At 42.1% G+C, this 27,927-nt stretch overlaps 1 protein-coding gene across 7 annotated transcripts in view; it reads left to right on the top strand.

Annotated features, from left to right (window-relative positions):
* The window catches only part of DTNA (dystrobrevin alpha), a 223,102-nt gene that overhangs the window by 53,115 nt on the left and 142,060 nt on the right, over positions 1 to 27,927 (top strand). For 3 of the 7 annotated variants that reach the window (XM_068189383.1, XM_068189390.1, XM_068189375.1), the window contains exon 2: positions 1,088 to 1,161. The exons of the other annotated variants lie outside the window; for them this stretch is intronic. The gene's annotated coding sequence lies outside the window, so the exon portion shown is untranslated. The remainder of the gene's footprint in view (positions 1 to 1,087; positions 1,162 to 27,927) is intronic. 7 annotated transcript variants of the gene reach the window in all.

The raw sequence follows: 27,927 nt of genomic DNA, 5'->3' as shown, positions 1-27,927 counted from the left end.
AGCAAGATAAAGGTGTCTGGGTAACTCCAGCCACAGGGCATGGCAGTGCTCATGGGGTAGGCAACATGTGGGGTTTGGGATGCAGTCCTCCTCCTCTAGACTTGGGCATTATTGTGGTACTGCCTGAGTTAATAAGCCATCTTTATCTGAAAATAAACACCTGCAGGTAGTCCTTTCTAGGCTGCTCGGGTCACATTCCTCCACAAGGTGTTGTTGGTAATTTAGTATTGTCAGAGGCATTAGTCACTGCCATAGTAGCTTAATAATGCATGGTAGGAGCCAGCTGGTAATTAACAAATTAGAGATATCATCTACATTTTCCTCAAATACTTCAGGTGTAGCAAAAATAATTAAAAGGAGAGCGCTTTGGGTGTTTAAAGCTGTTACGTATATTTAAAACATCTTGCCATGTCAGGAAATTATTCATTGTTTTAAAGGTCAGCTAGGCCTCATCTTGCTGCTGTCCTAGGATTCTGTAGTTCACACTGAAGATTTGTGAAGCAGGGGAAGGGCCAGACTCCTGTCTTTTTCTTTAACACTTTAATTCTGCATCATTTAGCAAATTCATGCCAATGCCTGACTTCTGTGCCTGCTTTTAGGAGTGGCATGACTTTGTAGGTCTCAGCTGCTCTCTTTTGCACTTAACTTCCTTTCATTTGAGAAGTGTCTTGAATTAGAAGGTTATGTTTATGTGTATGTGATGGAAAGATGAAATTGGCTTGTAATTGAAGCTAAGGAGGGAAAAAGTTAACACAAATTGTATGAAACTGCAATGCTGGGACAGACACCACAGTATGAATGAAGGTGATGATGGGTTTCATTATGTAGTGTAACTAAAATATGCTGGTATGCACAAACTGGCTTTAACTCACTTGGCATCTCCAATTTTTATCACCAGATGGTGACCAGCAGTTTAAAATTGAGATGCTCTCAGTTACCTATGCATGATGATTGAGCAATAGTATACTTTGATACATCTCCCATCCGTGCTGCTTCAGCCCAGCACTCCTTGATGCTCCTGCAGCCTGGCTCCAGGACTCAGCTCTGAGTATGGCAAGCCTTTGACTCTGCTTTTTCTCTGGGGCAGGATCTGATCTGGGCACTCTGAGGCAGACGAAGCAGGGAACAGATCAAGCGATCGGAGGAGCATCATTTCAACGGGTAGGGTGTGGTGTTACCTGTCTTCATGGGGAGTGATTGGGTACTGGCAGTGGCTTGGAGAAACACAATTTATGTCTGAAAACATTCTTCTTGGAGTTAAAAAAAAAAGTGCTTTTGAAAATGTGGCTGGGTGCTCTTTGATACACAGTGCAGAGTTTTTGTCAGATAGTAGCAGTTTATGTTCAAGCTTTGAACTCATGGTACAGATGTGAGCAGCTGTACAATGTAATGGAAATCAGATAAGAATCTGCCATGTAATACCTTTGCTCTTTGCTACATTTAGTCACCTCCACATTGATGGAAGAGCCCTGGGGATTTCAAAGTATGCGTTTCTGAAGCTTAAAAAAGAAAAGAAATTCTATATGCAATTTCTATTAAGATTTTTAGCTTCTTAGAGTTAAGCTGAGATGTTTTGAATGCTTCCTAATTCCTTTTGGTACTAAAGCTCAAAGGGTAGAGATAGAAAAAGGCTGGTAAATTATTCGCACAACACTGTTAACAGTGTAGACTTGTTTTGTGCACCCTGAATTCTCTTTTAATATTCTGGGTGGCTTTTACTTGGGGTCTTTCTGGTAGCTTTGTACTGACTGTTGCCTCAGCAGAAAACATTCTGTGTTTGTATTGTATAACAGCAGAGCATGAAAGTGCAGGTGACACTGAGCCCCACAGCATGCAGACATGGGGAGAGAGGGATGCTGCTGGCTGCACCCGGGCTAGCTGAGAGCTGACACCCGAGAGGGCAGGCAGAAACACAGCAACATGCCAACATGCCTTTTCCTCTGATCCCACAGCATCCTGACAACTGGCCTCACGTGTCCCCACCTGGTGCCAGCAGCACAGCAGGCACGTTTCCTGCTCCTTCCACTGTCCCTACCAAGGAGCCTGTTGAATGCGCCACTTTTCTGGTTTTGTTGGTATTCCTGAATTTCCCTCAGTGCAGCACAAGGGCAGGGTGTAGGGGTGGTCTTACCTGGTCTGTCCCAGGCTGTGGGGTGGCAGCTGGGAACACACACAGGCATGGCAGGGCTCCTGGTATCCATAGCCCAGACATGGCTGGGCAGTCTCACCTGCATATCTCTCCCAGTGACAGAACAGCGTTTCCTAGTGCAGGAGCTATTCCTGCAGGCCTTGCAGTTCATCCAGGGATTACAAGGCACATCAAATTTTACTACAGTTTTCATCCCCCTGAAGCCCTTCATATACACAAACAATTACACATACTTCATAATGATTATGGCCTGTTAAACTGCTGTATAAATATTGGTACTACATTTTTTGAATTTTTTTTTTTGCCTTTTCTGTTAATTCAGTTCATGACCTTCACACTTCAGGTTTTAAAATGCCACTGCATCCATAGAAGACTAGATTGCTGTTGAGGGGAATTAATGTAACTACCATAGCAAGGGGGAATAAAAAGTTTTATTTCTTCAATCTGATACAGTTCATGTAATCATGGAAGGTAGGTGATGTCTTTAATGCCTGTCACTCCTTTGTGCTGATGCTTTCAAAATATTTGGACACAAGTCATGGAGCTTTCTGCTCACCTGGGAATGAAGAAAGACATTCTGTCTGAATGTCCTTAGTTGCTGTTTTTTTCACTTTACATTTTGGGTTAGTATTTCTGCAGAGAGGCTATACAGAAATCCCAGAGCAATTTAGGCCTCTAAGATTTCTCCATTCTGTAGTTCATTTTGACAAAATAATAGCCATATAGCTCTGTATTAATGGATTATTGTGATACTTGGATATTGCATTCAAAACACTGCATTTCAGTACAACTGCTCAAACCCAAACTTTATGTAGGTAGAATTCGTTATTTTCTGCATTCCTTTTATTTTGAACAAATCTACAACCTCTACCTCTATCATTTTCTGGAAAAAAAGTCCCCTTACTTTTGACACATATTGTTCTGTGCTCTTTTTCTTCAGTGTTTAAGTCAGAATTAGGCTGTTCTCTTCGTATTTTATTTGTATTTGATATTTGGGAAGCAATAAGCTAAACTATGTGTTCTGTGTTCAGTCTGGATGAGTGACTAATTCCACAAAGACTGCTGCTCAGTGGCTGATCACTGCACTTGAAATTTACTTTTACTGTCAAAAATACTAAAGCCCTGCAGCTGAGCATTTTGGTTCCAAATGCAGATGACTAAGCTGAAAACCCTTTTTTTTTTCTAGCTTTTGGGACTCATAAGTGAGATTCAGGAGTCCCCACCAGGGTTGTATTGGAAGTAGTAGAAGTTCTGGAGAAGCTGTGAGGAATTTTGGTTGAATTTGGGGGTGATCTGTTAAGAGTTGTTCAGTGCTCAACTTACTCCATGCCTACAGAAAGCAATTCTTTTATTTCTGACAGCAAAGAAAAATTTCTTTCCCAGCGACTACCTCAATGTCTTCCCTCACTAAAACAAAGCAACAGGTGACTAGATCTTGAAGTGTCATATCTGACTTATTTGGCAGTTGTTTTCTGCTTCTGTTTCTGCTTGAGGTTATCCCAGCTGCTCTGGCCAACTCTCTGCTCACTAAAATAAAGACTGCCTGGTCTAGTCACTAATGTTTGCTGAGGCTGCTTTTACATGTGCATTTACTCTGTTCAGAAGATCCCAAACTCTGCATGTAAAAGTCTGTGTTGGCATCTTGCAGTGAGAGTTTCCCTGCCCATGGGAATCCAGCATTGTGTATGTATGTTTTTGAAGCAAATGGTTGTGGTGATAAGTGCAGGCTTATCTGCTCAGCCTTTTCATCTGAGTGGAGCCTTCCACGATGAATTGACAGCATGAAAAATTCAGTCCATCCTGTTCAGAGTTACATGTGTTTATTCAGTCCTTTGTTAAAGCTGGTGCTGTAATTCATGCACGACTTTTGCTTCCATGTAAGTTTTATTGTACTTTGATCTCCTGTAGCACCCAACAAACTTTTTAAAACCACTTACCCAGAAACCATTGTTTCACTGCAATTATAAAAGAACATGCAATGAATCACAAATGAGAATATTACCCAACAAGATATTCCTAGAAACAGGAGAGTACTTATATGCCATACAATGCATTAATCATTTATAAGGAGTCAGTTATTAAAATATTTTTTTAATACTCTGGATGTGAGGATGTGAAAAGCCTGTTATTGAAGATGTTTGTGGGCTTTTCAAACTTTCCTAACTTTCCATGCTCACATTCTTGTCACAGATTTGAAAAACAAAAGCTCGAATATAGTAGTTTGGGTGACTCCAGGTTAAGGAAGCTCTAGACTATGAGTATATATGTCTGCATGTGTATATACACATATATAGATGTATGTGTACAGATCAATTCAACAAACTTTTGTCTTTAGGAGAAATCCACAGTGTGCTTGGTGCTTCTTTATTTCTACAGAGCTGCTCATGATAAAAGATTTTGTCTGCTGAGGCACTTTCACAGTCAGGATCTGTGGTCATTGTAAGCAGAACTCTCAAATGAACAGAAGTCTGATAAATCTAGCTGAACTATCACTTCTTCACTGGGGTTGGCTTTAGACATACATTCTTATAAAGGACAGGATGGGGAGGGGGAGGAAAGGAGAGGCTCAAGAAATCTTGTTTTGAATTGCCTGTGTGAAAGTATAATGTCTCCACTCCCCATTCAGACATAGGGCATGTGTCAGCAGACAGCAACATGAGCTCCCCTCTGTCTCTTCCCCAGGCTGGTGGGTTGTACTCCAATGCCAGTCACAAGCTGCAAAGTTCACTTAGCACCACACTGTGCCCAGTGATGATGCACAGCATTTTAGCAACTGCTGAAGCTGAAATCAACTCAGACCTGCCTACACAGCTCAGGGACGAAGCGGAGAAATTGGGGTTTGTCAGTCATGGCCCGTGGAGACATTCCTGGGATGGTGCACATTTGTGGTGAAACCAGTAGAGTGGGGGACCTTTCCAGCACAGTGTCTGGTCTGACTCCTGCTTCTGGAGCAGAAATATTATCATTAAGAATTCTGTCACCACTGTCTGAGATGCAGAGATGCACTCTTCCCTGGGCATCTCTGCCTCTGCTCCCCTTCTTTGGAGGGGAAACAGTCCAAGGGAGAGGATCAGCTGCAGACTGTAATTGTTCTGAAGCAGCTTTCCACTCCATTAGTAGAATGAAGGTACAGTCTGGGTCATTTAATTTCCCATGTTGATGTAGGCAACAAATCAGATAGATGTGTTGGGGAATTATTCACCACGTCTGATAACTCAGCTTTTAAATAAAAAGAAGGACTTTCCAAATATTGCAGGAAGTGGCAAAAGCAGCAGACGATAACAGATTAAACATTTCTAAACTTTCATCTTTTTTAAGTGCTAAAGTTTGGGCAAAAGAAACTGCCATTTTTCTAGAAAGAAAACTGTGCAACAAGTAAGTTGGTTCCAACCTAAATCCATCTACTTGTCATGCTGGAAAATGCAGCAGTTGTGATTCCTGTAGCAGAATTTAAAATGACAAACATATTTAAATGAGTTTGTCTAGTGAAACTTGGCTAAAACTACCACATCAGTGGGATGATACTGTGAGATCTTTACAATTTAAACCAAATTTCTTTTGGCTGTGATGCCATCTTCAGCCTCATTGTGGTGAATACCTCACGTGGATCATGCTCTGTGCTTTCAGATCATTCTGCAGTGATTTTTCCATTTCTCCAATTTTCATGACCCCTCCGTAGGCCAGAATGGTGTGGGTATGTGCCATTCACAGACCCTCTGCTTGAGGAGTGGTGAGAAAAATGCATTCCCTCTTGTCTTCGCCTGGCCAGCTGCATTCTTGAATAAACTGGATGGTGTGGTTGTGGGGCAGGGAGGGGAGATGGTGTTTGACAAAGATAAAAATGAAGGTATTCCAAGATGGCTTTGTGGTTATCTTTCCTCATGGGATCAAATCCTGAAAGAGATCAGATTGTCTGAGTGTTAGGAAAGGAACCCCCCCTCACCCCCCCCCCCCCCCCACCTTTCTTCTGACAGCTACTGCCCTCTACCCTAATGGCTTTTTGGAAAGCCCGTCTGTTCATTCATAAATGCATTCCTTTTTTGCTCTTAAATAACCCTGTTTATGTTCTAGAAGTATTGGTGGTAGGACACAGTGTATTACATACATAAACTTCCCATGGTTTTAAACGCAGTATTACTCTTTGTGTCTTTTTTCAGAGATGTTGAGCATCTCTAACTCTGAAGGCCATGGAAAGTCTACATGGCAGTCACACATTACTCTCTTTAAGAGGTATCTCCTGTTCTATTTTCAATGTCAGACCTCAATATTCACAGTTGAACTGTTTATTGAAGGTGAATTCCTTATCCTCTGTCCCCTATTTATCAACTTTTGTTCTTGTAATTTATCCTTGTTTTATGTTGTCGTTTACATGATCCAGAACAACAGTTCTTTTGACCCTATAAAAAAAAATGATGGGTAGAATGGCTCAAAAAATAATCTGCCCTGGAAATCTTATTAAAAGTAAAATTCAACTCATTATTCTGAAATTGACAGTCCGATTCATTCACCTGTCCAGGGCAGAATGGAAGGTCAACTAAAATTTGAACTCTTGGTAAGGAAGTGTCACTTCATATTAGTGTAATAGGCACTCCAAAGATAGGATCACGCATTACTGAAGGTAAGAGGTGCAAAAACCCACTTACAGACATAAAAGCAACATCCTGTACAAGTAATGTTATTGAGTAGAACATTGGTATTATAATCTCTCCAATGACAGCTTTATCTGACTGTAATTCATCATGAAGAGGAGTTTCTGGTGTGTCAGGAGTTCTCTTGACTTGATGCAAGAACTTTACAGCTTAACTTTATAACCTCAGAAAATTAAATAGGTTATCACAATCCTAAATCTAGCCTTTCCCAGCCTGAAGATACTCAAATTCCTGTAATACCCTCTACTTATTACAATGGAAACTTAAAAATTCTAAAGCTTTGTCTTTTTGTCATAGCTCACACAGACAATCGCACTGAAGTGTCTTAACATTACAAGGTACTTGTTTGTTGGTTTTTATTTTGGAGTTAGCAGAAAAAAAGTCACGCTCTTAAATCTTCACCAGTTTTCACTTCACTGGAGTTGTTGTGGGAATTGTAAACGGTACATTCAGAAATTAGCTCCTAGGTGGGATCTTTTGTGTCATATGTGTGTCACTGCAGAAACATTTTAGGTCTGTCCAATGAATTAAGAAAGGAGATTTCAATGCCAAGTGCTCTTTGTAGTCACACGGACAGATTTGAGGTACGGTCCTGACCACGCTGTCATCACATGGCTCTGGAAACACTCATTTACTGCCAGAGGAAGGAACTGTTTTGTTCCTTTTTCTCCAGAGGTTGGTTTGTGTGAAACCTGCTTGAGTTTTCCTTACAGCATGCTGATAGGATTGTCTGTTGCTTGTCCAGGGATCCTGTTTCTTGCAGCTAATCTGAACACGCAACTCAGGTTTCTTTTCAATCTGCTGAAATACGACTGTGATAATTTTATCTTGGCAGCCTGTACGGCTCCACTCATATTCATGCATCAGTCTGACTGGCTGTGGGTTTCAGGCACATGACCTTGGGAGAGGTAGAGACTACTCATGTTGTGAAATCCTTCTCTGTCAGGGCGATGTGCATGTGCATGTGTGTGGTATAGCTTTGTAGTGCCATGGCAGACACAAAAACTGTCCTTCGGTGTCTCACTGGCCAGACTGGCCACAGAACAGTTTTACTTGGCTTGTCCAGATCCAGCTGGCAGCTCTGCCTGCTCTCTGCTTCCCTCCTGGTTTTATTTTACTGCTTCTTTTCAGCTCAGTGGAGGGTAGTTGATAGTGTAGTCCCTGATAAATAAAATATATAAATTCCTGACTATGTAATAGATTGGTAGCACCACCAATTAGGAAAGTTGCCCAGCAGTTCCCATTATAGTACCTTAAAGTTTTTCAGAGTATTTGTAAAACTTAATGTCTGAACTGAATTTTTTCTAGCCAGCTGTTTTCCTCAGCCTGAGTATTTTTGGAATATTTCAGCAAAAGTGATTCAGTAAGACTGAGAACAAGATTGGCATAAAAATAAGTTGGGTTTCTTCACATTTAAAGAAAACCTTGGGATATTTTCTTTGGTGTGCTTTAGTGTTCTTGTACACTGGAACAAGGATGTAAACTTCAGTAGAACATGACCTTTGCATGAGTAGTACTTCTCTTATTTGTCCCTTGATTTGTGGAAATTTTCCCGTTTGGCCTATAGAGTATTCCTCAGGGGAAAATAAATCCAGAGCATCTTATCCATGCTGCAGATGAACCAGCTGCAGATGAAAATCCTTGGTGGAACCAGTCTCTCTACAGGTGCTGGGGAGTCTCCCAGTATGCTTGTGGCACCCAAGTTTTTCCTTGGTCCTTGAGCAGTTGTCAAGATTTCTGCTCTGTTTGTCTTCACATGGATTCAGATGCACAGGTGTGTACTGAGAAGTCAAATGCTGTACCCCAAAGTCTTATGCACACTGAGGGCAAAGCTGCAGCTTCCCAGGCAGCCTGAACTTCGACATCTCCAGTCTCTTAAACACTGAGGCTGCTAAAGCAAACAAACACATAGCATTCTTGTTACTGAATTCCTCAGGAATAATTCTGCAACATTGTGTGGTATTGTCCTTGTTTTGTGGAGTAAAGGTGACAGAAACTTCAGTTTCTTAGTAGTAATTACACTGCTTAGCATTCAAAGCAACTTTGATAGAGGATCCTGAAGCACACTGGGCTTTCCCATCTTTCTCACATGATATATGCATGACATCTATGCTTCTGGCAGCATTCTGGTAGGACAGGCAGGGGACAGGAGAGGAACTCTACTTGTTCTTGGACAGCACTGTCTCAGGGGAAAGTGGCTTACATTCTAAGTTCATTTCCATTTTAGTTTATGAAGCACAGCTTTTCAAAACTACTGGGTTTTACCATACTTCCAGCCCTTAGCTGAACAGATGTCAGAAAGAGACAAACAGAAGGAAGATAAATATGTGAATATTTCAAAACTTTCGTTACGGTGCATTGGCCAATACTGAGTATAAAATAATCCTGCTGTCATTAGTGTGTTTGATGTTAGGATTACATCTCTGTTCAGCTCTGCATTTTTTGTTGTTGCTGTTCTCTTTTAGCAATCTCACTTTTATTCAGAAAGAGCCTTTTGATTCAATGTCTGTTTTGTTCAGTGTGGTCAGATGAATGTTATTTCCTACTTAGTAAATGCCCCATGCTTACTATATTTTATTCACATGAGTTAATTTGCTTGAGATCAATGTGAACGTTGCATGGTCGTGTTAGCAAAGAGTTAATACTTTTTACCAAGCTGCATAATACTTCTGGTTACATTTCTCTGTTGATCCCCCAATCCTCTTAGGTCTGCCTAAATAAGTTCTTTATGATGGAAAATAACTTTGCAGTTTATAATACTGTGAGATCACTTTCCCCTCAAAAGATCATCTGTATATAGTCCTTCTTACTTTCAGACTCACTGCTCCTGCTCCAGTTTCCTCTCTGGTAGTTATGGTTTAAGGATAAATAATAAGCGAAGTTTGCCGGAAATAATGTTTTTTACAAACTCAACTTGTACCTGATGAAAACATGAACAAAATTCTGGCAAGTGGGAATCATAACATCTTAAAGAGATGCATAAATCATCAGGTCCTTCCTCCAGTTGTCTATATTAACAAGGCTTTGGGATTTTTTTTTTCTGATTTCCTTCCTAAGATTTTCTGTGTTTGCTTGTCATGCATTTCACTTCACTGGACCCCATGTTTTTGACTGCTCGATGGGAAATGTCCTGGCCAAGGCATAAAGAGCATGGAGAGGGTATGAGTATATCCCAGTGACTCCACTCTATAACATTTTCCAAAGTTACAAAATTCATCAATTGAACAACTAAAAATACCATAGCTGAGTGGTTCATTAAATTTTATTAATGTGAAGCAGATTTTCCCCCTACATAGGAATACATATTTGGAAACAAGTAAAAAGAAGACATCCTGCATCCCAGCAATTTATTCCAGACAAAGGTTACCTTCCTGACGTCTTCAGGCAAACCATCAGTTTTACATACTCTAATTTGTGTTGTGACCCACAGGCCTTGGTATAGCAATGCATTAAGAGGTTCAGAAAGCTGTGCTAACCTCAGTCATTATTTCAATGTAAATCCTACCTGAACAAATGGATTACCAGCTGCTTAGACAAAAATATTTCAATTAAGACAGGAGAGTAACTGGTAAATTCCATGGATAAACATATTTCCCATGTAATAATGCAGGGAAATTGTTAACTTCACGTTACAAAAAGGAAGGGTGCTGAACAGCATGAGCTGATGTGCAGATACAAGCAACTGTGAGTTTATATTGCTGTTGCAAGTGGTTTCATGTGTACAGAAGTAACTGCTGTGCAGGCCAGGCTGGGTGCCAGAGTCGTCATCTCTGCTTGTATGGTGCTGAGGTTGCCAGCACTTACCCTAAAACTGACATAGCTGTTGGCATAACAGAGACTCGCAATGTTTGCTTTGATGTCCGAAATACAATGCAGTATATAGGCAACTCCTTTCCAAAAGGAGTGGCAGAGATACAAATCTTCATGTCTGTGATGAGAAGTAGCAGCTGGGTGTTTGCTGGAGGCCAGAGAGGGCAGTGGGAGAGCAGAGCATGAGCAGGATCTTTCTGTTGGTGTCTTGCCGATTCCCAGGTGCTCTGACCAGAGCCTGACCCCAGCGTTTTGTTGGGGCGAGTCCAGCGGAGGGCCACAAAGTTGGTGAGGGGACTGCAGCACCTCCTCTATGAAGACAGGCTGACAAATTTGGATCTGTTCAGCACAGGGAAGAGAAGGTTGCATGGAGACCATACAGGAGCCTTCCAGTACCTGAAGGGGGCCTACAGGGAGGCTGGAGAGGGACTCTGCATCAGATCAGGAACTGTAGTGACAGGGCAAGGACTAATAGGTACAAACTGAAAGAGGGGAAATTTAGTTTATTTGTATGGAAGAAATACACAGATGGTGAAGCACTGGAACAGGTTGTCCAGAGGGGCTGTGTATCCCATCCCTGGAAGTGTTCAGGGCCTGGTTGGATGGGGCTCTGAACAGCCTGGTATAGTGGAAGGTGTCCCCAGCTTTGGCAGGGGAGTTGGAATTAGATGGTCTTTAATGTCCCTTCCAACCCAAACCATTCTATGATTCTATGATTTTGTTAGCAAACAGAATTGAGGCTTCCATCTACAAACGGGTTCAGAAAAAAAGGCTTAAAAGAAAGAAAAAAAAAAAGTCTTAGGTCCAAAAAGATTTAAAATCTTGGCTGTGTAACTGAAAGTAAAACTCTGTGACAGTTACTCTCCAATCATATTAATGAAGTGGCCTTTAAACAACAAAACCATTCAGATTATCAACTGGGAAGTAGAGCTGGGATGTCAGCTGAATAGACTCACTCTACTGACAGTAAACATAACTTTGGAGATGAAACTTTGCCTCTGGCTGCATGATAAAGGAAGTAAAACTCCCGCTCTCTGATAGTGTATAGTTCTCAGGATATGTGATACCATGAGATGTGCTCCTCATCCCCAGAATTTGCACCTTTCGCAGCAGAACAGAAAAAACAATATAGGCACTGCATGAAGAAATGAAATGCATCTCATTCATAAAAAGTGCCATGGCATATGTCATCAGGCAGCACAGCACGTACCAAAACTACTTTGAAAAATATGGTGGTGTTTGAAGTTTTTCTTTCTAGCTAAAAGGTATTTTCAGTCCTTCTACACTCAGGAGCAGAAGCTAGTATTTTTTTAGAGCATCTTTGTTTTCATACTCTCCTAGGACTTGTCCTACCTTATTACCAGCTCTTTTCATTTGGTAACCTCTGTTTGGAATTAAGGGTACTTGAATGTAAAATACTGATTCCTAGAGAAGGTATTAAAACTGAAGTTTACTTTTTATGAGGTAAAGCAGCCTGCATGAGTTCTGTTTATGCATTGCTTTGTCTTGCCAAACAGTTTGTTTGTATATATCCCAGAGCATGGCAATTTCTTGGATGGGAGTGATTTCTGTCTTTGTTTCTTGCTCCAAGTGTATGGTCAGTGCTGGAGAAGAAGGCCAGACTTTACCCTGGGTCAGATTCTGGTTTCTGAGAGCACCTGACCGTTCGGCTCATTTAAAAAAATAGCACAGAAACAGTGAGTATAAAGGATATAATCTCTGTTAAAATAGCTATAGGTCTGAGCAACCTGTCAGGATTCTCACTTATGGCTATGGATGACATGTATTAAAGACTGCAAGGAAAGCTGCAGTTCTTTCAGGTAAATCAGCTGGTCTGATTACCATTATTATTAATACTTTAGAGGGAAAAAGCTGATTTGAAATGAGCTTTTTTAAGAAACATGTCATTTTTACATCATTTTGGAAAGACCTCTGGCATCCAGATTAATATATCTAGATGAAGAGTTGGAGACCTCAACTTACTAAATAACTCACTGACTGACACTTTATTTTAGTAAACACACCAGAGGTTTGCCTCTGGCACCAGGACAAACTGGGATGGCACAGCACATGTTCATACTACTGAACACAGTCTCTAGAATGAGTGGCCACAAGCAAACAGCCTGCTGGAAATGTCTCTGGACTCTGCAAACTCTCAAATTCTGCCCAGGAGCCCTCTGGAGGAAGGAGGCCCAAAACCGTGCCAGGGACGCTGTGGTGTTGTAGCAGTGCAGGCAATAGCTCCAGCTCTCAGGAACACGTCCTTGCCTAGTGTCACTAATATAGACATATTCTTATCAGGGAGATGGGACCAAATAAAGAAGAAGCCATGGTGTGGTTGCTGTCACTCTCCATTTTGTTGCAAGATATGGTTATGAACCCTGTTGAATGCTCTAATAGGTTATTGACTAACTCTGGGCAACATGCCCCCCTAACAGCTCTGGAGTTAAGTTGAAACAAATCTGCCCTGGGAAAAGCCAGAGCCCAGCATGACTGCTTTTCTTCTGCTGGGCAGGATCATGCTGTCAGCAGGGTTTTTCAAGACACATTATACATTTGCTTTCAAAAGCCATGAAAATATTTGTGGGGAAATCTTGACATTGGCTACAAAAACCTATGTCTCCTGGGCCCAGCACTCTACTCAGTGTGCTGCAGTAAATCACTGAAGCCCTAAAGTCTGGCATTAAAATTTGTTTCCCAAATTTCTCTATATCTGGCATTCTGTTTTCTCAGTTTACAAAGATGTATTTTTATTGGTACCTTTTGTTGGTACTTCAATGTACATAACATGGTGATGTTACTGTGGATTGGGTAGCAACGTGTAGCTCTGTTGTCCCAGAGTTGCCAGATATTACTGATGCATGTGTGCAAACAGCTAAATAATCCAAATGGGAAAAATTTGGTTTTGGAAGGAGACTGAGCTTCCAGAGCTTGTCAGCATCGGTTCCAGTAGATCCAGATTGTGTCAGGATGTGCTTGTATGTAGATGTGAGAGAAATCACAGTCAGGTGGTGAACTGAAGGAGCAGCAGTGCACAGCTTTCATTCCTTTTCAGAGGAGTTTCCTGAGTCATGGCTGTGAAGGAAACAATTGTTCATATGCGTGATACGAAGCATACAATTAATTCCTCACAGACTGTTAAACTGCCCAAAGTTTGTGTCCATTTCTGACTGTAATGTGAAGATCTGTTTTCTGGTTGCTCAAATTGTTGTTTTCAAATACCATAATAATGGGCATTGTGGGAAAGCTTAAATGTAGTGGAACTGCCCATCCTGTTTCCAGCTGTTTCACTGATGATCACAGGGATGGAGCACCTCTCATATGAAGATGGGCTGAGAGAGGTGGTGTTGCTCAGGCTGGAGAAGATTCCAGGGAGACCTTGGAGCAGCCTTCTGGTACCTAAAGGGGGCCTGCAAGTGAGCTGAAGGGAGTGAGACTTTTTACAAAGGCAGGTAGGCATACAACAAGGGGAATGGCTTTAAATTGAAAGAGTGTAGGTTTAGATTAGATATTAGGAAGAAATTCTTTACTGTAAGGATGGTGAGATACTGGAACAGGTTTCCCAGAGAAGTTGTGGATGCCCCATCCCTGGCAGTGTTCATGGCCAGGTTGGAAGGGGCTGTGAGCAACCTGGTCTAGTGGAAGCTGTCCCTGCCCATGGCCTGGGGGGTTTGAACTACATGATCTTTAAGGCCCTTTCCAACACAAACCATTCGATAGTTCTATGTTGCCCACAATATCCAAAGGCTTAAGGAAGGAAAAATTCACTGCTAGCCTATCACTGCTGCATAGGCTAGCTAAAATTGCTGAGGACTCTGCAGTTGAATCATAACAATAAACATTGTGACATTTTTAGGGAGGTAGATTTATTTCTTTTCTTAGAAATAAATTCTGTGCTGAGTAAGCAGGCTACTTCTGTAGTTTTCTTTGGCATATATCAGAAATTTGATATGACATATATATGAGATTCATGCTTTGGAGTAAAGTTTCTAGTTTAATTTGCAAATATTTTCATTTTCCTTGGGCACAAGAATCCTTCTGCTCATCCTCCTTCAGTCTGGTGATGTGGGAGCTTTGGTTTCCAGTTCAGTGTTCATAGTTTCATGTTTCTGTAGTTAACATGCCCATAGTTTGATCAAATAAATTTTTGGATAATGGTAATTCTGCATGTAATTTGCCATCATTGGGCTTTTAAAGTCTCAGGCAGAGCAGAACTGTTGTATCCAGCTCAGGACTTGATCCACAGCCTAATATGGATGTAGAATGTCTCTGGCCTCAGCCTCTCTGAGCACGTTCAGAGCCTGCCAGGATCTCACTTTGGACTGTTTGCATGATGAATTCATCCTAAGCAGTAAACAAAATGTCGTTAATGCTCTAAATAGACTGCCCTGTTTCCTGGGTTCTGTGTGGTTCAGCTGTTATTTAACTTCAACAGCATAATTTTTTTTAAATCAGAAAATTAGTGTTTCAGCTTTTTGTTGCATCTGTGCAGGGACATATAGCTGAACTGTGGCACTGTGAAGCATCTGTTTTGCTTAAAAACTAAACTTTGAAGAGCATTTTAGTTCCTCTTTAATGTTGCTATTGTTCCACCATTTACAAATTCCCTGGTTTTTAAAATTTACCCCAAGAATGATGTTGTAAATGTAGTACTATCATGCTAGATAGAACTGAGGAGTTCCTGTGTAGGACATCAGTGGTCCTGGGCAAGCAGCTCTGAGTGGCCCTGTTCAAGCAGGGGGTGGGAGCAGATGACCTCCAGAGGTTCCTCTCAACCCCAGCCACTCTGCACGTCTGTGACACAGCCCAGTTGCTGCCTCCACAAGATAGCTCCTTTTCCTGTGAGAATAGCCACCTGCACATGGATGTTAACCACCTACTTAATTTTTATGTTGTTTATAGTTGTCAGAAAGAAGATTAAAACTCAAAATCTCTCTCTGGTGTCATTGTCTCTGAAGGAAATCTTGGATCTGCATTCTCTGACCATAGTGTGTGGCCATATGGGTCAGTTGGTAGTAGGGGATCTGGACACTGCAGAGCAGCCCACCTCAGTGGTTTTAAAAAGTAATAGTATCTGTAGGAAAAGTCCTGTGGGGTCCTAGGATGTAAAGCAGTGTGTTCCAATTTCAATAAAAATATACTCCAAAAAGAAGAAAAGAGGCATTCCCTCTGGGATGTTATTTCTGGCCCTTGTTTGTTTGTGTTAAATAGAAGGTCTAGAGGGAAGAGACTTGTTTCTCCATTTTACCCAATGCCCTTGAATCTTTAAATGGGAGGGATTCTCTTGCTAAGTTTTGTCTCTGCCAACTACAGCTGGTAATCAGTTCACCAGGTCTCCCCACTTGTGCTCCAGTGTACTGAGTTTTTTTTTTTTTTTTTTTTTTTTTTTTTAAGTTCTGAATTACCTTCAGGGAATTGCTAGACCTTCCCAAATAGTAAGAAACTCTTTCATAATTTCATGTGGCCGATCACTGATCACTGTTAATCATGTGCTTTAAGTGTTGCAGTTGCTTTCCTTGTTATGGAATTAGTGATCACCAAGCCCCATTGGTGTCCTGACCATTTCATTTGTAATGGCTTTGGAGTCATTACCCAATCCACTTAATTGCTATTAAAGCCAAATGCAAGGAAGGGATACAATCAACCACCACCACTACTCACAGTGTAAGAGTTCAGACTGGAAAAATCTGTGTATATTGTTACAATTAAGATGGAAATAGTGTTGTTTCTGCTGCTATCCCCACCATATTTATCCAAGTTACTGCTTAGAAGATAGGTAATGTTGGGGAGGGGGCTTGTATGAAACTCCCATCTTCTTTAGAAAAAAGTTAATAACTCTTGAAGACTAAATTACTTGGTACTGCATTTGGTTTTCAGGTTTTTTTTGAACCGTAATGCATCTTAGATAGATCTAACTAAATCTTAGACTATTTCTCCCATCATTTCATTCTTTCCTGGTGTACCTCTAGCCCCAGACTAGACAACACTGAACATACAACATTGCTAGCAGATAAATATTTAGGAGAGAAACCTAGTTTACTGTGAAGACTGGGAGACACTCGTGAAAACTAGCAGAAAAAAAAAAGTATTAAAATGTGTTTGTCTGTGTAGTCCTTAAAAGTGGCAAAGTAGTTATTGATTTTATCCAGCCATTACTGAATTCTTCTGTAGCACTAGGAGTACCCATGGTGTTATAGGTATTTTTCTTTTGTTCTGTTCAGGTAATTAATTCTGTAGTAAAGAAGTGCTCAGATGCCCTTCCTAAATGTCATGTTTTGTCCTCAAGTTTCCTTGAATTAGAAGATATTTATTTAGTACCCTCATTCACTAACCAATTGGAAATGAAATTATTTTCTCATTTTTAACTTCAACTTTAAGGGTTTTTTCATAGGCTGGGGTTTGGGGCTCTAGCACAGCCTTGTATATGCTTGAATGGCCTTACAGATTAAATGGACCAAGTCAGTTTAATATTCAGTGTCCAAAGCTAAATTTACCAGTCCCTTAAGTAATATGACATCTTTGAAAAACACAGATAAGGTGTTTTTGTAATTCAGCCTTTTCTCTTGACAGCATACTTTTAAAGGACAAAATAAATAGGCGATTAAGGAAAATAGTTTCTGACCGATGTTCAGCCTTGGAAAGCTTCTTACACTACCCTGCCTATGAATCAGGGGGGTACCAGGGTTTATCTGCTGGGAGCACACACATGGACCTCCTCCTCCTCATAAATCTGCTGCTCGGTGCTTCAGCTGCCTGGGAGCTGGATCTGTCCTTGTGGCTGGCAGGGCTGCCTGGTGGCCTGGCTGTTCCTGTGTTGTGCTCTGGGGTTGGTATGCCACAGCTCTTACCTTGCCTTGACCCCATCCTCCCCCCGCCATGCACAGAGAAGATCTCCTAGTTGGGATTTCAGAATGCTTTGGTTCTCGCTGGATCCTACTGGCTTGGCAGCAGTAAGCCAGGGCAGACCCACAGCCTGGCTCCAGCTCTCCTCACTGCCCCGGGCTCTGCAGGCAGATGCTCCTGGAATCAATGCAGGCAATCAGGAGATTCCCCTGCAGTATTTCAGCACAAAGAATCCACACTTAGCTGCACTGGCATGCTGGAAAAGGCTTCATACTACCATTTTATACACAAATAAGATTTTACTGGTGGGGAGAGACATACTTGGTGTAGGCTAAGGGGCTGTGCACAGGGCAGTGTCCAGCTCTGGACACTAAAATGCCCCCTGCCTTTTTGGATGAGGGATGTGTCAGATCACCCACCAACGCCCATGCAAGGTGAGCGTGGAGAGCAGTGGGCATGGTGTAGAGGGAGGGGAGCCTGTGTTAGATGCTGGGGCACTGGCAAAGTGTGATGGGGAACAGATGTACTTTCTGCATCCACTAGTACAAGCACAGCAAGAGTTACCTATTGAGTTGAGAGGGGCAGTATTTTCCATAGGTGGCCAATACCCACACCAGTCATTTTTTGAACTTTCTGTAAAAATTGCCAAGGACTGACAGAAACTAAATTGAAGTGAAGGATGAGTTGTAGCACAAACCAGTGCGTCACTGTTTCAGGTAACTGTTTGAAGGCTTGTTTTAATGTCTTGAAAGGAAGCAGGAATTCACGTGTTTTATTTTTAGCTTGCAAGGGAAGAGTTACTTAATGTTCCTTTATATCTCATCTCTGAAAATGTTCTCACTGAGGCAGGATCTGAAGTCCTGGAGCTAGTTAACCCAAGACTTACCTGCCTGTGGAAATTTATATTTTACAAAGAGGAATTACTGAAATTGTTTTCCCCTATAATATTTTAAGTAGAGCTGAGTCCAAACTCCAGAAGCGGTAGAGTGTTGAAATACTTTCTGCTGCTGGCCATGATTTGTGATTCACAGTATATAATCAGGTGTGTTTTGCTTTCAGGATCTATAAGCATTTTCAGATTTTTATTGTGAAGCTGCTTTTGTTGCTGTTTCCTTTGATTTTGGCTCTCATTAGATTATGGGAGATCTAATTTTTCTAAAGGAATATTTTTATCCGAGATTTTAATGGTATTGCTGTGACTGGGCCTTAAATCTCTAAGCTGAGGTGGGATGAGCTACTCACAGCTAATGCTGAAAAAACCTCTCTTGCATTTCCCTCACCCCTCCTCCCAGGTCTCTGAATGTCAGTACCATGGCTCATGCTTTAGGTTCCTGAAAATCAATGAAATATTTATGATACTTGATTTTCCAGCAGCTGGGTAATGAATGAGCTTGCAAGATGTTGCTGGTCAATACCTGCCCCTCTTGTCCAGTACTTCTGGGTAAACAAACATGCATCTTAACCTCCTTGTGAGACTGCTTTTATTTTCCTTGATTTTCTTTCCTGTGAGGCAGCAGAATAGTGTCAGCAGCAATGAAATGAGAGCTATCATTTCCTCGAATGGGTAAGACAATCTGCAAAGCATGTATTAAAAATAAAGCAGGAAGTCAGTGATTATCAATTTTTAGCAAACACATTTCTGCTGATCTTCAGACTGATGCCTAACGGTAACAAAAGGAGAAGCTCTGCATCTGGGCAATGTAATTTGTAGTTATTTGTAGTATCTTTTCTCCTCATTAGACATGGATGGTTTTTATTTTAAGCCCCAAGACCTGTAAGAATAATAACAGAGGCCTAGTGTTGTTGCTTGTAAACAGTGTGTGTTGAACAGCATGTCTGGGATAAATAGGCATCGGGTTTAAAAAAAAAAAAGGAGAGTCCTTTCTTTTGTGCATTTACAGTTTTCTGAAGTAAAAGGCAGCATATGGCACCCCTAGCAAGGAAGAAGTCCCTCCTTTCAGAGACTCTCCCCCAGCTCAAGGATTTAGTGATTGCTTCCCACCCTGATAAAGCAGTATTACCGGCATCTGTGTGCGTGTGGGTGATGGGAAATGAGGCTTCCTCCAGACCTGGCACGTGCTTGCGGAGCAGCGATGGTGGTGGGAAGGGAATCCACCTGCCAGCAGGTCGTGAGTCCTGACTGATGTCTGTTCTCACTGCCAGAGAGGAGCCAGTGCTCTGCTGCACAGGCAGCTTCTCCTTATTGCATCTCTTTTCCCCTCGAGAAGAGTCAAGAATGTTCATTTGGACCCCGCTGCAGAGGAGAGAGAACAACCTGCACACCTGCCAGGAAAGGGAATCCTACACAACTGCTTCTGCTCAGAAAAGATTGGGAGCTGGGCCAAACATTTCATACGTGGGTGATTAAAATTAGGCTCCTGCACCCATATGTACGTTTTCATTTTGAAAACACTGCCTGACTTACTTTTCTCTCCTGCCTTTTATGTAATTCCCCAATGGGAGAATGCTTCCACCTTTCCTGTGGCTTTGACAGTGGCCCTTGCACTCACTGAAAGTACATTTATCTTTTCTGTCTGTAATCATACCTGATCACAGGCACAGGAACACAGCTCTGTCTTTCCATTTTCCACTAATACTCCCTTGACAAGTATCTTCTTGAAAGGGGAAAAAATGTGATAATCTCTCCTTTGGAAAAACAGCCAAGTTCTGCAGCGGACTTGGCTTTCTGCCTGACTTCCTGTGCTGCTTCAGCCTGAGCAAACTGAGACCTTCCTGCAGCCCACACTGGCTGATCCAGACAAATCCAGGTCTTGCTGGAAAGGCATCCTGAGGATGAAGGGGAGAAGGTAGGCAGACTGCACAGCATACAGCTGTGATGTGCTTGTCTGCAGCCTGTTCTCTTCAGAAGCACCAAAACTACCAAAGGGTAAAGAAGCAATAGGGCAGTGAGTGCATGACTGCATGACCTCCAGTTGTGAAGGATGGACACATGCACATGCTAAAGCTGGTGCAGGAGGACTTTGTGCAAAATTCCAGATTTCAGTGTCAGATGCATAAGATCACAGAGATGCTTATCATCATTAGACAGTGATTTGTTCCTGAGAGTTCTGAACCATTTCAAGACCCCAGTACTTCCAGAAAGAAATCCTTATGCTTCTGAACACTTTTGAGTATTTTTTAAGTATGTTCTCCTCATAATGGCTCTTGAGGAGACTTCCTGGAATTAGCAATTGCTAGGAAAACCATATTAATGCTGCTGTTTTATAAGCAGCCAGATGTCTGCATTCTCCTGCTTCACACTGTGTACCCACAGCAGTCTAAGGGCTGCCAGTGGGGAGAGAGCAGTGGGGATCCACATTGCCCTGGAGGCTGATTAGTTGGGTCATGTCATGCTTCAAAGACAGAATTCTTCCTTGGGTAAACTCCTCTGGGCAAGAGTAGCAGAGCTTCCACTGTGCCATGTGTGCTTGGGAGGTGTGGACTTGCCCATCACCCCAGTAATTGCAGCACTGTCTGGTTCTGGCCCTTGCACATGGACATGTGCTGCCATACCGTTCAGCAGCCACCCTGCACCTTTCCTGGGGAAAAGCCTGCTCACACAGAAATGCTGAAATATTTTCCATGTTGGAACACATTTTGGATAGTAAATCAAAGTTTGAATCCTCCACACATGGTCCCAGCTGGGGCTTGGTAAGGGTGCGTGGGATCTCCCTGCACTGGGTTTTCTTTCCTTTCCTCTGGAACAGCTACAAGCTGCTGGGTGCAGGCCAAGGCAGAGGCAGAGGAGGCAGCTGATGTGCACCCCATTCTTGCCCTAACATGGAGCGAGGACAAGGCTGCAGGGCACGCGTAGATACAAAAGCTTTTTTTTTTAATATCAAGGCTAAGAACAAAGTACCTTGTACAGCAAAGTGAATATTGTAGCTTCTTCCAGCTTGGAAAAAGGCTTTTCAGAGCAGATAGTGCTGGCAATGTGTTCTAACAAGTCTGCAGGCTTTACTCGAGGTAGTTTATCTCAAGCTGTTTTTTCATTCCTGCAAATTTTAAATTGTCCTCCCACACCCACAAAATAAAACAAAAGCAGTGACTTTAAAACAAAATATCCCAATAAAAAAGCCTAAGTGAAATTTGTACATTTTTTCAGAGCAGCTTCCAAAAGCCTGTCCATAATTGTAGTTTTAAGAGGACTTGCAATTTATGCATAGCCTCTAAACATCTCCCTCCATTAGTAAGTTTTCTGGTGCCATATGGAGTACAGGAGTATGGCACTGCTAACACTAGAGACACAAGTATTCATTGAGTACAAGCAGGAGGACAAGGTATGTATAAAATACTTAAAGAATTACACAGCAGCTATTACTGTCATAAAAATGTTGGCATCTGAGCACAGAGGAGAAGCCAAAATATGTTCCCCAGAGAGCAAAAGAGATGCAGGACTGAGCAGTTAGATGTTGGCTCTGGGAACTGAACCATCCCCATGTGTGTAGCCACTATGCATGCTGTCTCTTGCCTGGGAAGGCTGTGCCCCCCACAAGCAAAGGTGAAAAAGCCCTTGCATTAATGAGAGGGGAAAATTGAAATTATCTACAGAGGAAGGAAGTCTTTTGAGAATCACATTTCACTGTTTCAGCTGCTTAAGGAAAAGCTTGTTTATAATAGTATCCTGTCAATAGGAGGTGTCTGTATAGGTGGATGTATATATGCACAGAATATCAGTGTATGAGGAAAAAGAACTTTCACTGTGGTCTGTGAGCCTTAAGCACATGGCTTCTATTTTTCCTTAAACCCTGCAACTTCATTAAAAAAGGAAAAAAAAAAAAAAGACATTAAGAAACTCCCAAGGTAGAGTGCATGTGAGTGTGTATGTGTGTGAGGGAGTATGAGTAATTTATCTTCACATTTAGCTGGAGCCTTGGTATTGTCAAAGCAGCTGAATCACTGCCTGAGAGCTGCCATCTTTGCCATGGTGATAATTTGTCAGAGTGCCAACACTGCTGCCTACTGTCTCTGAAGAGCTGACCTTGTAACAACATCAACACTCTTTCTTTGGCTTTTGCTGACATACTCTAGGCTCTGGAAACTGTTTTCAAAACAAATATATAATCAAGTGTTGTGCTTGTAAAAGCAATTGTGTTTCTGTCCGTCAGATTATTTTAGGATGTCTTGCCTGCCAAAGGGCAAAGCAAAGGAACAAACAAGGAGGACACAACTCCACATAAAAAGTGAGGGGCTTTCCTTACACAGGAATGATGGGAATCAAAATTAATCATCACAAAATCAGAAGCTAATGGTAAAGGGGCAGCTTATGACTTCTTGTGCTGTTCCATTGTAAACTTTTGTTTCTTAAAGCAAGGACAAGTGAGCAGAGCTCTACAGACAACAGGAAGAACACACAAGGACCAAAAGCAAGGAGAGCTCTGGATTTAATGCTTGCTCTTCTGGCTTTCTTCATGCAGGCAGGAAAAAATTGCCATCTAAAATACTGATAGATACTTCGCATCTCGACATTTGATGTGGAGACATGAGAGAGGCTTAGCTTAGCAAGCAGGGTAAAAGCATTGTCAGTACCTGAAAATATCAATCTTCTTGGCTCTAGGTTTACACTACTCTGTACCAGGTAACCTGACAAGTTCAGACATTCCCAAGTGGGCGACTATTGGAGCACTTCATGTAGGTGTACCAAACTCCATTGCTCTCTGTGTGTCCAGTGTGTTTTCCAGAGCACTGCTGCAAAGGAAGCAGAACAAGCCAGACACACAACTCACCCCATACTTGCTATGGTTTTGATTGTGGGAGCCAGTGGTAGTGAAATGCTGTTACTGATCTCTTTTCTTCTTGCTGTCTGTACTAAATTAATACAGCACTCACTGATGTCCTAAATGACATTTCATCAAAAGATTTTGTGATATTGGAGACTGGGTAGTGGATGCATAACAAGCTTTCCTTAAAAGCTGCCATGCAATGTACAAAACCTATATATATGGTTAGGTAAAAGCAGTTGTAATTTTAGATATGGGATTGGAAAATGCAGTTAGATTAAACCTAGTACTCTGTAGGTTAAGACCAGAATGAAAGATGAAAGACTAGAATGAAAGCTAGCCAAAGTTTGGGGGCAATATCTTCATGATACACCCCAGTTTTCACTCTTCCCTCAGAGATCTATTTTCAGGTGTTGCAAGAAAGGAGAACACTATAATTTATATCAGCATGTTTCCCCTGGAACCTTCTGAAACTGCAATCCTTTGGATTTATTGAAGTCAGGTGAATATATTATATAGCCAAAGTTTCACTTCTGCATGTAGAAGTAAAAGTTATTTTTGATTTTGTGTAACAGAGGATAAAAATTGTGTTGTTTGTCCACTTTGTGACTTACTTGAAAAACCTCCAATGTAAAGCACTCTGAGGTCAGCTTCTTCTGACACTTAGAGGAGGTTTGAGATTTGTGGGATTTGGCTCACATGCATCAATGCATTGCTCTGTCTTTATGTGTATGTTTGTATATATATTGATATATATACATATACGGCCAGCAAAACTGCAGAAGATGGTATTTGAGAGAAACAGCAAGCAAATTATATTTGACTTTGCATTGTTTTCCAGCTAGCTTATTTTTGCAGTTTAGTGCTGGATTTTAAAGTGTAAGTTTTCTGTTTTCTTTTCACATTTCTTCCTGTTTAGCACTTGAATCAGTAGGCCAAAGAAACAAACTAACAATCAGGAAAAGACTGAAAGCAGGATTCTCAATGATGTGAAAATAACTTGGCCATGAGAGTTATTTTCAAACCTGTTGGCCTTTTTAGAGGCAGAGGTCTAGGCTGTTATCTTGGACATTGGAATGATACAGCACTGGAATGATACAGCATTTCAGCTTTTAAGGAGTGAGTGCGGTAAGTTGCTGGGCCTGTTGTATGTTGTCCAAATGGGATGTGCAAGTTTAGCTTTGAAAGGATCATTTGTGCCTGAAAAGAAAGAGGTTTTGTGGCCTTAACCAAAGGCGTAACTAGGAATGGAAATCTGAATGGTCTCCAAGCTATGGTGGACAGGCAATGACTAAATCTTTTAAACATGGCCACCCATATGTGTTCAGATTTGGGAAGGCTTAGGAGCTTGTTGGGTGGGCCATGTCTAAAATGTTTGCCTGAACCAAGCTTATAACAGAAATGCGGTGCAAATTAGCCTCCTGAGATACTCCTGAAAGCTCAGATATCTTTGCAATGGAAACATGAATTTTTTCTCATAGTGAAAAAATTTAGTCATTTAGTGCCTGAAATCAGCTCACAAGACACATGGGTTATAATTCATTCAACCTTATATTAAAAGCAGACACTAGGTTTTAGTGCACTTTCATGCATTTTAGTGCATTTTCATGCTAAATGTCAATCCCCTGTACCACAGAAGCCTGCTTCTTACAGGGTAAGCTTCTTCAGGATGGATGGCAAGAAGGACTTTCAGAATGACTTTCCAGGGGACTGTACACTCTTACTGGCAGTGCATGATTTTAGCTAATGGATTTATTAGCTTATGCTATTTTTTTCCTTCCTGTGTGAATGGGATCACACAGCAGAGATCCTCCTAGCATGCGGCCCTTAATAATAGGTAAGAAAGATTTTTCCATCAAACAACAAATGAGAAATTACTCCTTGTGAGAAAGCTAATTTGAGACTATCTGAGGCAGACCTGCTAGGATTTCTACCAAGTAGTGCCTAAAAATGCAAATTGCTTTTAAAAAATGAATATTTATTGTTTACTTCTGAAAACAAGGGAGCCATGCAATAGCTGCTTAGTGAGTAGAGTATCAAACTGGACCGTAGAAGGAGAAGAGGAAAATACCATGGAAAATAGGCCTGTAGGCTGGGCCAGATTTTTTCCTGGTTTTGTGCATAAAAAGGTCTTGTTACAGCCATATCCTTTAAGCCCTGTGGAGTCAAGATGCATTGCCAAGAAAGGCTTTTGCATCTCTGATCGCATGCTGCCTCCTCCACCAGCCTGTATTTTTCTAAAAATAATCCTGATTTCATACCTTAGCTGATGGACCTTCTAGCAGCCATAATAGATGCAGCCTCCCTGGAAAACAGTCAGTAATATGTAAAAGCATTGGATCCACTCTTTGAGGGAGGTTGTACAGAGCTTTTGAAGAGGCATCCTTTGTATTTTGAGCTGTGCTAAAACGTAGTGAGCTTATCCCAAGCCCTTTCTGCTTCCTTGGAATAAACAAGTCACTGCTGAATACCAGGTATATCACTCAGCAGAAGAACAAGAACTCCTTTTTTTTCTTTAAAACAAACAAAGTCACTTGGCAGGGGGCAAAGAAAGGATTTGTTTCCCTATCCATGGGGAGATTTGTCAGGCAGCACAGCCTGAAACGTCTGCTCGGGTTGTGTGACAGTCACTAACAGTCAAGGGAGCGTCCCAAGACAGGTGTCATATTCTCCATTTGATAAGCAGGGAGAAGAGCTGCCCTGCAACTAGCAGCACAGCTTTCGTGGGCTCTGGGTCCATGTTGCTGCACTGTCAGTGACAGATCCCTTCTCCCACACACTCTGCTCAGCCCTCTTCATACCACCATCCTCACAGCTGTGTCAGCTCCTTTATCCATTTGGCTCCCGGGAAGCTGCTACGCCAGATCTGCGGCTGGAGCAGCAGTAATGTACAGCTGTGCATATTGTGGATGTAAGAGCTTGCAGGCAGCCCTGAGGTGTCATGCACGTATTCATCAGGGTGCCAGAGGTAGGGAGAATATGCTGATGGTCATTCAAAATATTTTTCCAGCATAGAGATGACTGTGGCTTGGTGACTCCCTGAGCCAGAGGTGAGGTCTCCACATTTAACAACTTTGGAACATGATGACATGGTGGTGTGAATGTCTCCAGCCTTTATTCTCTGGGCTGGGCTTGACTGTCTCTGTTCTAGGTGATGCTTTTCCTCTCCATTTATTCTCCACAGCAAAAAACATAGATTTTTTTTTTCTCCACAGCAAACTCCACAGGTGGAGTTTGATACGTACCTTTTAGTCATGCTGCACCCAGGACTGCCCAGGCCTGACCAAGCAAAGCTGGACCTTAAAATTCACTGTGGATGTATCTGTATCTGTAAGGTTTCCCAGGCTATAGCCAGATGGCACCAGAGCAAACCATAACAACATTGGTATAGGAGGGAGCACTTCTATGTAGTGGATTGACCCTGTATTGGCTCCAGGTGCCCACTAAAACTTTTTTGTCACTTTCCTCCTCAGCTGGGCAGGGAAAAGAAAACACTGTGAAAGGCCAAGGTAAGGACAGAGGGAGATCACTCAGCAATTATTGTCATGGAACACTTGGGGAAGTTAGTTACATTCATTATCCAGCCAAATCAAAGGAGGATAATGAGGAATAAAATCAAATTCTAAAACACTTTCCCCTTCCCTTTTTCCCAGTCTTGACTTCATTTCCAATTTTTCTGTACTTTGTCCTTCCCAGTAGCACAAGGAAGACAGGGAATGGCAGCTGCAGTCAATTCATCACACAGTGTATCTGCTGATTCTTCCTCCTCAAGGACAGGACTTCTCATACTCTTCCTCTGCTCCAGTGTGGAGTCCCTCCCATGGGAGACAGTTCTCCATGAACTTCTCCAACATTTGTCCTTCCTACTGGCTGCAGTTCTTCATTAACTGCTCCAGCATGGGTCTCCCAATGGGTTCACAAGTCCTGCCAGCAGTCTGGCTCCTGTGTGGGCTCCTTTTTTCATGGGGCCACAAGTCCTGCTCCAGCATGTGCTTCCCAGAGTGTCACATGCTCCTTTGAGCATCCCCCTGCCTCTGGTGTGTGGTCCTCCATGGGCTATAGGTGGATATCTGCTCCACCGTGGACTTCAGTGGGCTTCAGGGGAATCTCCTCTCATGCTGGAGCACCTACTTCCGCTCTTTGTTCACTGACCTGGGTGTCTGCAGAGCTGTTTTGCTCACATATTCTCATTCCTTTCTCCACCTGCAATCATTTTTTGTGCTACCACTGTTGCTGGTGGGCTCAGACTTGGCCCACATCTTGGAGCTGGATAGCACAGACTCCTTTGGACCTGGGGGAAAAGCTTCTAGCAGCTTCTCCCAGAAGCCAACCCTATAGCCTACCCTCTACCAGAACCTGCCCACACAAACACAACACACAGCATCATGCAGAATTGTCCCCTGCCATTTCAAGGGATCAAGAAACTATTAACAGAAAAGCCGCAAATAGTTTCTGTCACCTAGGAATATGTACGGGATCAAGAGTAGAAATCAAAAGACCGTAGTGCATCAAAGAAGGCAAGCAGCATCAATGGCATCCTTGTGCAGGTGTTGGCCATCTTATCCCTGACTGTTGTTTGACAGTACAGCACATCAGGCCTTTGGCTCCTAGAAACAGCTTCAGGGTATCTAACACCTACCACTGGGAGAGGAGGTGGCAAAACACTGATCCCTGGTTTGCAGGCTCAGAGTCACTCAAAAAGCAGGGTGATCTCCTGTGCACAGTGTCAAGCCAACATAAGCTGTGCCTTTTGTGC

The sequence above is a fragment of the Anomalospiza imberbis genome, chromosome 1 (genome assembly GCF_031753505.1).
Source record: "Anomalospiza imberbis isolate Cuckoo-Finch-1a 21T00152 chromosome 1, ASM3175350v1, whole genome shotgun sequence".
Lineage (NCBI taxonomy): Eukaryota > Metazoa > Chordata > Aves > Passeriformes > Viduidae > Anomalospiza > Anomalospiza imberbis.
Note: the sequence above shows the minus strand (reverse complement) of the source record. Positions and strands in the feature narration are given on the sequence as shown.